This window comes from Artemia franciscana, unplaced genomic scaffold (genome assembly GCF_032884065.1).
Source record: "Artemia franciscana unplaced genomic scaffold, ASM3288406v1 Scaffold_1628, whole genome shotgun sequence".
NCBI classification, from domain to species: Eukaryota; Metazoa; Arthropoda; class Branchiopoda; order Anostraca; family Artemiidae; genus Artemia; species Artemia franciscana.
Genome location: NW_027062893.1, coordinates 1 through 8,863, shown reverse-complemented (window position 1 = coordinate 8,863; position 8,863 = coordinate 1). Strand labels below are relative to the sequence as shown.

At 35.8% G+C, this 8,863-nt stretch overlaps 1 long non-coding RNA gene across 1 annotated transcript; it reads right to left on the bottom strand.

The window, feature by feature from the left end:
* Window positions 1–480: 480 nt before the first annotated feature.
* On the bottom strand, window positions 481–8,335 carry LOC136042629 (uncharacterized). Its single transcript, XR_010621366.1, has 2 exons — window positions 8,136–8,335; window positions 481–671 (listed from the first exon to the last, which is right to left on the bottom strand). It is a non-coding gene; the product is annotated as an uncharacterized LOC136042629 (long non-coding RNA).
* Between the last annotated feature and the right edge of the window lie 528 nt (window positions 8,336–8,863).

The following is an 8,863-nucleotide window of genomic DNA, read 5'->3' as shown; positions in this document are numbered from 1 at the left end:
GCTTGGGCGAAGAAATATAAATCTGGAAAATAAAAAAAACTTACGTTAGATCTTGTAAATACACACGACAGGCTGTCCCTCGTATTAATCGAAAAGCTAGTATCCAAGAAAGAATGCTGGTCCAAGAGGAAAAACGATAAGCCAAATATAAGTAGCAGGGTTATTATATCTATCTGTCGTCCAGAAATTGTGATTCAGAACTCCCCGAATATTGTTCTAACATTCACTTTTAAGGGGCCCTCTCTGGTCCGGTTTTGTAATAAATTAAAGCTTTGAGTTTGACTATAGGTTGAAGGTTATCGAACGCTCAAGGTAAATACGGGCAGACAAATAAAAATGGATAAACAAGGGTTTGAAGGTGTCAGCCTGTTGAACTTGATCGTAGGTGAAGGTTACCCGTCTAAAAATAAACTGGTAAATAATGGGTAAACAAGAATTTGAGGATGTCAGCCTGTCGTAAAATTATATGTCGTATAGCTATGGCGTATAGTGTATGTTATATTATAGAATATAATATAAGGCAATACATAAATAATAGAAAGGGACTTCTCACATACTCCCCAGCTTCGAAAAAGCACGGCTCGGTGCTACACCAACAAGCCGCCTTTGTGTTGTTTAAAACTGTTGTGTGTAATTTTGTATCATCTAGGTATCTACTATACGAGAAGAATCTGAAAAATAGAAGGTATAAAACATTGAACATTAAATACTAAAAATCGGAGTGTCTGGAAAAATAATCTCTATAACACCCTAACCCATTAGGTTTCATGAAATGAAAGAATTCATGAAAAAAAAAATGATAAAAACATGACGAAAAAGATTTTTTTATTTTTTTATTTTTTTTCACTTTGTCCGAGGGAATTCACTATAGTTTTGGAATAATTATAAGAGAGGTACGGTGTATTAGTAAAGTGATTAAAGATGTCATCACGTTTATCCATTTCTTCCCTTAATATTATTTGCTCTATAAGTTAGTCAATTTGATTTGTGCGTGAACTTATGTCAACTTTAGAATTTAAACTTGTGTCGAACAAGAACTCATTACACAGCATATAATATATGGTTATACAATGATATACCATCACTAAGGCAAAGCTACGAAAAACATTGGTTCTTGTCAATATTAATATTGACTCGTCAAGGATTAACACTGCACAAATACATAAAGTGAACACTACTGAATCTTTGACAGAACTTAATCTTTGACAGAACAAAATCTTTGACAGAACATAATCTTTGATAGAACATAATCTTTGATAGAACATAATCTTTGACAGAACATAATCTTTGACAGAACAAAATCTTTGACAGAACAAAATCTTTGACAGAACAAAATCTTTGACAGAACAAAATCTTTGACAGAACAAAATCTTTGACAGAACAAAATCTTTGACAAAACAAATTTCTTTCACAAGGAACATCAGGAAATAATTGAATTAGATGATAAAAAATCTGTTTATCCCTTGTTTCCTTTTTTTCTTTTTTTTCCTTGGATCGCCGGAGTTATCATTCTTTTTTCTTTTTTTTCTCCAGTCTTGTTTTTTTTTTCCAAGCGTTCTCCTTTTTTTTCAGTGTCTTCTTTTTTTCAAGGGTTCTTTTTTTTTCTTTTCTTTAAAATCGGTACACTACACAAATTTTACTAACGTTAGCGGTTATTCGAAGCTGAATTTTAAATGAATCTCCCTGGTGCAATACCCCAAATATCTTTACTGATATGAACTTTTCGTAAGAGCTTGAAATACCTCGGTAAAAAAATTTATTCTACGAATATACTTCTTTTAGTCTAGTTATGAAAATTCCCGATTGTGGTATATTTATACTTACGTAGTATTCGTCAGAGTGTTGACCCCTTTGTTATATCATATAAGCTCGACCTGCCTGAGCAGACAGAAACGGTTTTATGCAAATCTGTATATGGTGTCAAAATATAGGGTTGACTAACCACATAATATATCGACTGCTTTGCCGAGGGGTGCATTTTTTTTTCGTTTGCCAGGTAACGGTAGCACGTCCCTTTTTGCAATGAGGTTCTTGAATAACCCTTAATTGTCAATCACTCGACTTTGAAGAATGTAAATACCCCTCGTGGGAAATTTAATAACTTAGGCTAAGCTATGAAGAGCAAGTAATGAATATGAAGGGGGGGGAGATAATATCGAAGTAATTGTTTTCTCTTTTCCAAATTCCTCCCTGAAACCTTATTTAATGTTTATTTATGTATAGTAGGCTCCCAGCTAAAAATTCAAAATTTTCTTCAGTTTCGATCAACCCCTTTTGAACATTTAGTCACAAGATAAATTTTTCACAAGGCTCCTTCTTCTGGAGGAATTTCTTCCCTCAGATTTTGGATAAGCATAAACATTGTATCAGAATATTTACTAAGTTCTCTGTATAAATGCAGAGATATGCACATACATAAAATAACTGCAATTGTTAATATAGTTAAGAGTATAAAAATTGGTGTTAATGACGGTGGATGAGTACTGGTTGGTTCGCCCGTCAAAAAGAGTTCGAGTGGAAGTTCAATAGTTTTGTCAATTCTGTTAGTTTTTGATATTAATTTTTCTTGCCAGTACTCATTCAGTTTTTTAATGGTAAATTTTGACGTAACTTGATCTAATGGTAAAATAAGCTTTTCCACATCTGATACGGGCGAAAAAGATTTGGCAAGAAACGAAGTGACAGGGCTATAAAAATCTTGAATTATAAAAGACGAATGACTAATTTTACACTCACTGTTGATAGAAAAAACTTGGGTCTCACTAACGTTGATTGAATAATGTTTATAAGTTTGATTAGTTAAAAATAAATTTGATTCAGGACAGACAACATTCAGGGTAACTGGTCCTGACGTAGGGCTTGCAAAGACATAGGTGTCTTGGTCTAAAACAGCTGCAAATGGCGATGAGAACGCTGTTACCTTCCTTTCGCATAACTGGTTAATTGCACTTGTATCTTCTGTAAAGGCAGCATATGAGCATGATTTGAAGCTAGCTTTTCTCAGAACTATATGGCTATCACAAATGGTTTTCTGTTTATAGGATACACAATTAAATTCTAAATCATAACGGTTCAATAACAGGTATGAATCACCATCATTTGTTACAGCAAAAAAGTCGGAAGAAGGTTGAGTTTTAATATAATGTTGGGAGTCACTTATTCTGTACGGCACTGATATTGTTTCATACAAGTTAAGTTCACTGCCTATTCGATTCAGTGGTAAATAGCACACAACTATTAAATGTTCTGAAGTTGACATGAGTTCACATTTTACAATTTTAACCAGGTCCAAAAGATTTCCGTTAGGAGAAATGGCGAGCGCTTACGGATTTGGGAGAATGAGGTGGACGGTGATATCGACTTATGGACTTGGTCCATAAACTTATACATAGAAATTCTTAAATCAATTCTTAAACAGCGACAGAATGATCCCTAAGCCATTGACTAAAACCTTTATGTCCTAAGATAGTCGTAGCTTATAAATTACCATTTTTATCATTTCGTTTTTAAATATTTTCAAGTGTATGCCCAAAATTCAAATGAGCAGCCCGTCTGTCTTGATTCAAGTCTTTAAATCTTAGTTATATAGACATATTATAACTTCTACTTTATTTATACTTTTCCCAGAAAGTATCCTACTATAGTTTCACGTGTTTTGGTAATCGAATATTTTAATACGACGTTAGTAGAGTGGAAACACTCAGTTATACATATATGCGAATATAAACAAACACAATTTAAAACAAAAGTCAAACCAGGCTAATTTTTGTAATGATACATATACATACACATATACATATACAATGATACCTATATAAAAGAACACATCCCACACCAAAATTGTTCTGATCTAAACTGAAGTTAGCTTTATCAGCAGTTAGAGATTGGAAAAATAGACTTTTTTTATTGATTTTTATTTTAACATCAAGTGCTCCTACCCCTCAGTCTTACAATGTGATTATTGAAATTAGAAAAAGCAATTTCCACCTTGTGCGGAACCTATAGTAATGGCATTTATTAGCAAAACAATAACATCGATCCTATTTAAGCACGTCAAAAACCATTAGCCAAGGCCGTATCCAGAGCGGGGGTTAAGAAGTTTGACCTTGTTCTCTGCTGTTCCATTCGTGGAAGGACCCCGATGGCTGGTGAAGAGTTTTTTCACCTTCAAGGAACTCATAAGTCGTTTGAAAAGACTTGAGCGGAAAGGCGCGTGACAATCTGTCAATAGAAAACGAAACATTCCAAATAAGAAATAACGTGACGCAGTAAAAATTTACAAGTCTCTGAAGTGACATCAGGTACGGGTTCTAAGACAACTAAGGAAGTTCGGACATCTACTCAGACAACGACATATTTGTTGCCTCCAGACAAAGGCAAAGGATCTAAAGTGTCCAAACACCACGTTTTAAAGCTTATTTCAGCGAAGACATTCTTTTGTAGCTCGGGCACAACTTTGGGGGTAATATTTCTACGCATGCAAATATGGCAATTCTGAGCCTCATTCTTCATATGTGTCGACATCTTGTCGAAATAGCAGAAATTTCTTAGTTTGACTAGGCTTCTTTCCGCGTTATGGTGGGCGGCCATGAGGACATGTGAATGCGACAGTTGGAAAACACCAGGAATCAGGCACCTAGGAATCAGTAGTTGTAAAATTTGCGCATTTGATTTTCTGCCTTCTTCCGGCGGCGGCATCCGATACAAAATCCTCTCCCACAAAATGAGCCTGTCAACTTCCTTCTGCAGCCATGGCACAATATTCCACTTTTCCAGTAACTTTTCAAGCTTTCCTGGATTCATTTGTGGATCTATAAATATACATTCATTTCCTTTCATATCATTCAATTTTTCATTTCTTTCCGAAGTATCAATATAATCAGGCTGGTCTTGGAGACTAGCAGCCTCTCCTAGGGAGTCATGGTCCTGTGGACTAACTGTAATATGGCTATTTTTGCCATTTCTATCTTCATTAAATCTCTACCCGGCGTCCCGGTCTTCCTGTCTTTGCAGGGCATCCCCATTTGTGCTACTAAATTCAAATTTCGCGTAATCATTTGTCCCGTGCTGAAGCATTAAGCTTATAATTGGTGCTAATTCTACGTCATTCATCTGGTACTCCCTAATCTGTTGAACTTCCAAACCTAGAAAGTCCAAACTTCCTTTCGGCGAAGTTGAATTCATTGTCGTTGATTCTGTCTGTACTGTCACTGCAAAAAAAAACTCTGCTTCTTCATCCGCGAGTGAGAAAGGTCGAGTTCGAAGAAGCGTTTCGTCTGGTGGTTGGCTTAATACATCAACTGGGTTGAGCTTCCCCTTAATGTAGAGCCATTTTATGTTTCTGTCTGACAACATGACAATTGACTTGCTGACAAACAAGCAAACCTTTGACACCAAGGCCCTGTCAGAATCATCGTATGAATTGCGGTTCACATAACAGTAGTTAACAATCGTAGTTCAGGTTCGGAAAACAAACCGTAAAACCGAAACACATAGTAATTGAAGATTTATGTCGTGTTTGAAATAACCTGTGCGAAATAATTGTCCGATAAAGTGAAAAATAAATCAATTTTTCTGCCATTCTTCCCTCTCTTCAAAACTTATGCTGAGACATACCATCTTTTGAATTACCTTAGCCGATTGGCATCTTTTAGTAAGCCAGCCAAGTAACCACAGCCAAGTGGCATCTGTATTGTAGAAATCAGTTTGAATCGAATAAAAATTACATTTCTATTTTTAAATTTTAATATTTATTCTTTCTTTTTTTATTTACGACTCAAACGATGTACACGCAGTGGGTAGCAAAATTTACATCCCTTAAACTTCTTGTTCTGACTTTCCTTCAACTTTCTCTCCCCTAGAGTTCTTTTTTCCCAATTTTCCTTCTCTTAAAGTTTGACCTTGCCTGCATCCATTTTCGTTCAACAGAGTTAAAAAACTAATATTGTATTAATAGATTTTTACGAGGGGAAAATCAAGGACCAAAGTGAAATTACAGCCGAGTGGCATCTTTTATTTCATAGAAGGTCGGAAGGACCGACAAAAACAAGATAGAAATATATTAATACTTTAAATTCAAAGATTACAAAAACAACGTGACGCATTCGTATGCGATGGCGTAGCTAAGGAATGGGGTACAGTAATCCCTGGGCAAATCATGAGTTGGGGCAACATTTACATAAGCAAGCTTTTAATTTAAATACCCAGGAAATCTGGGGGGGGGGGAGGGGTTTGCATGTGTGTGACAAATTGATCCCATGAGTTAAAAAAACCTACCTAAATTTCAGCTGTTACATCGACATAAGACATGCATCCTCTCATTTTGATTTCCCTAATCTTATTCTTTTAATATTATTAATGGTTAACTCAACAGTTATCACTATAAGGTATGTTGGAGCGTAAAAGAAATTGTGAAATAAAAAATATTAACCTAAAAATAAAGTAAATTAAACTAATATAGACAAAACCAAAATAGAATAACATAAATACATAAACTGATGTAGGACAATACCTCTTTGATCAAAATGACCTCTATGGCTCTAATAATTATAACTATCTCTGGATTTCTTTCATAATACCTCCCAGAACCTTGTAAATGCGATCCCTGTAGCCCTTGATAATCTCTATATTGAAAAAAGTATTCCCCGTATTTGAGTGCCGGGTCATCTGGTATGGACCCTGCTGGTAAGAATTGTATTGATTTGAAAAGTTATTACCACGGGCAGCCCTTCCTGCTTGCCCATGGGGAGTTCTGGTTCTATTAATATTTATTTCTGCGACCCCTGCCGTAAGATATTCAAATTTGTCCATTTGGCTGTTAGATCCGAGGCTAGATTTTACTGACTCGATAGTTTGGGCGATTTCGAGTGCTTCGTCTAGATTATCATAATCATCTTGTCTTAACCTAACCGCTTCTTGGAGCTCACTCCGCAGCCCCGTCTCGAACGCTTGCAGAACAATTGAATCGACTAAGGCAAATGCATCTATACTTTTTGAGTTGTCTAACCCTTCTGCTTTACAATAATCTATCTTTCCCGTTTTTAATCTCATATAAAATTCAAAGACAGCTTCCTCTGGTTTTTGCTTCATTTCTACTATTGCCTGCAGACATTGCCGAGGGTTTTTTTTAGCACCTACATTTCTTTACAATTTTTCGCATAGGTCGTCAAGCTTAAAAGTGTTTCCCGACTCAATTATTTCGTCCACATACCGCTGGAAAATTCCTCTACAGGTGTTTGACGCCATAACTAAAGTATAATCATCGTCCCATTTTAGAGTAGCCTTCACGCTTTTAAGTTGTCTTATCCAAGTCTTTACTTCCGATGGTTTTGTTAAAGTTTGAATGTGTGAAAAAGGGTCAACTACCATCTGATGGGTTATTTGAGAAGGGACCTGTTGATAGGCTAATTGAGAATTATCTGGGATATTTGTCGGGTTACTTGAATTTCCGGTGGACATCGTAAATCTTTACAAGAAGCAATAAAATTTATTAGGAGACAGATATGCTGTGTTAATTTTATGAGTCAATGAAATCTATTGATGTTACAGACAGTAAAGAAAATGCAAAAAAATGATCTATGGATAATGCAAAGAGACTAAACTCATAAATTAATGAGGAAAAACTTATCGTACTTGGTGAAACTAGTACATTAGTCTATAGACAAGAAAATTCTAGCTTATAGATAGGAATATGGGAATCTCCTTTGCTAAAAATGAGCCGACTCGGGCGAAGAGAAAATTGTAAGGGGAAAAATCAAATGAAAAAAATAGATAGAAAACAGTAAGAATGCCACCATAGAGCAGAAAAGAACACCGCTACCACCACTTTGTAAGGTTTCACCCTATAGGGTGAGTAAGCGAATACTAGTGCTTTGAATTATGGTAGCGTGTCACTAGTATTCAATGTGCGAATAGGTTCACTTTTCTATCTACTATGGCAACAGTCTATCTGTTCCCTAAGTCCTATTATAAGTCACAATCTCTCAAGACAAGGAATTTTATTTTAGTAGGAGTATGTAAAAAACAGGTAAAGAAATATAAAGTGGAAAGAAGTTGAGCTGGAGAGTTCTTTCTCGTTGATGAAAAGTCCTTGCTTGGGCGAAGAAATATAAATCTGGAAAATAAAAAAAACTTACGTTAGATCTTGTAAATACACACGACAGGCTGTCCCTCGTATTAATTGAAAAGCTAGTATCCAAGAAAGAATGCTGGTCCAAGAGGAAAAACGATAAGCCAAATATAAGTAGCAGGGTTGTTATATCTATCTGTCGTCCAGAAATTGTGAATCAGAACTCCCCGAATATTGTTCTAACATTCGCTTTTAAGGGGCCCTCTCTGGTCCGGTTTTATCGTAGGTGAAGGTTACCCGTCTAAAAATAAACTGGTAAATAATGGGTAAACAAGAATTCGAGGATGTCAGCCTGTCGTAAAATTATATGTCGTATAGCTATGGCGTATAGTGTATGTTATATTATAGAATATAATATAAGGCAATACATAAATAATAGAAAGGGACTTCTCACAGAGTTATTTCATCACAAACCAATTCAAAAACGAATGTCTTCAAGCCGAAGTAGCTCAGTTATATAACTAACTACCTGTGTTGGCGCAGTAGGTTTGACCTTAGCGTGGTAACACGGGACCCAGAGATTGAACCATTCTGCCGGAATGCACTACAGGGCCGACGCAGGGACCTTAGTAGTCAAGAAGCGTCGTTAATCCGATACAAATACAAATACAGTAGCTTCGTTGGTAAAGCGTTATGTTCTAGGTTCTATGTCCGAGAGGTTCCAGGTTCGAACCTTGGCTTTAGCATTAATACAAAACTAGAAAAAAACTAAAACAGATAAAAACTACAAAAAAA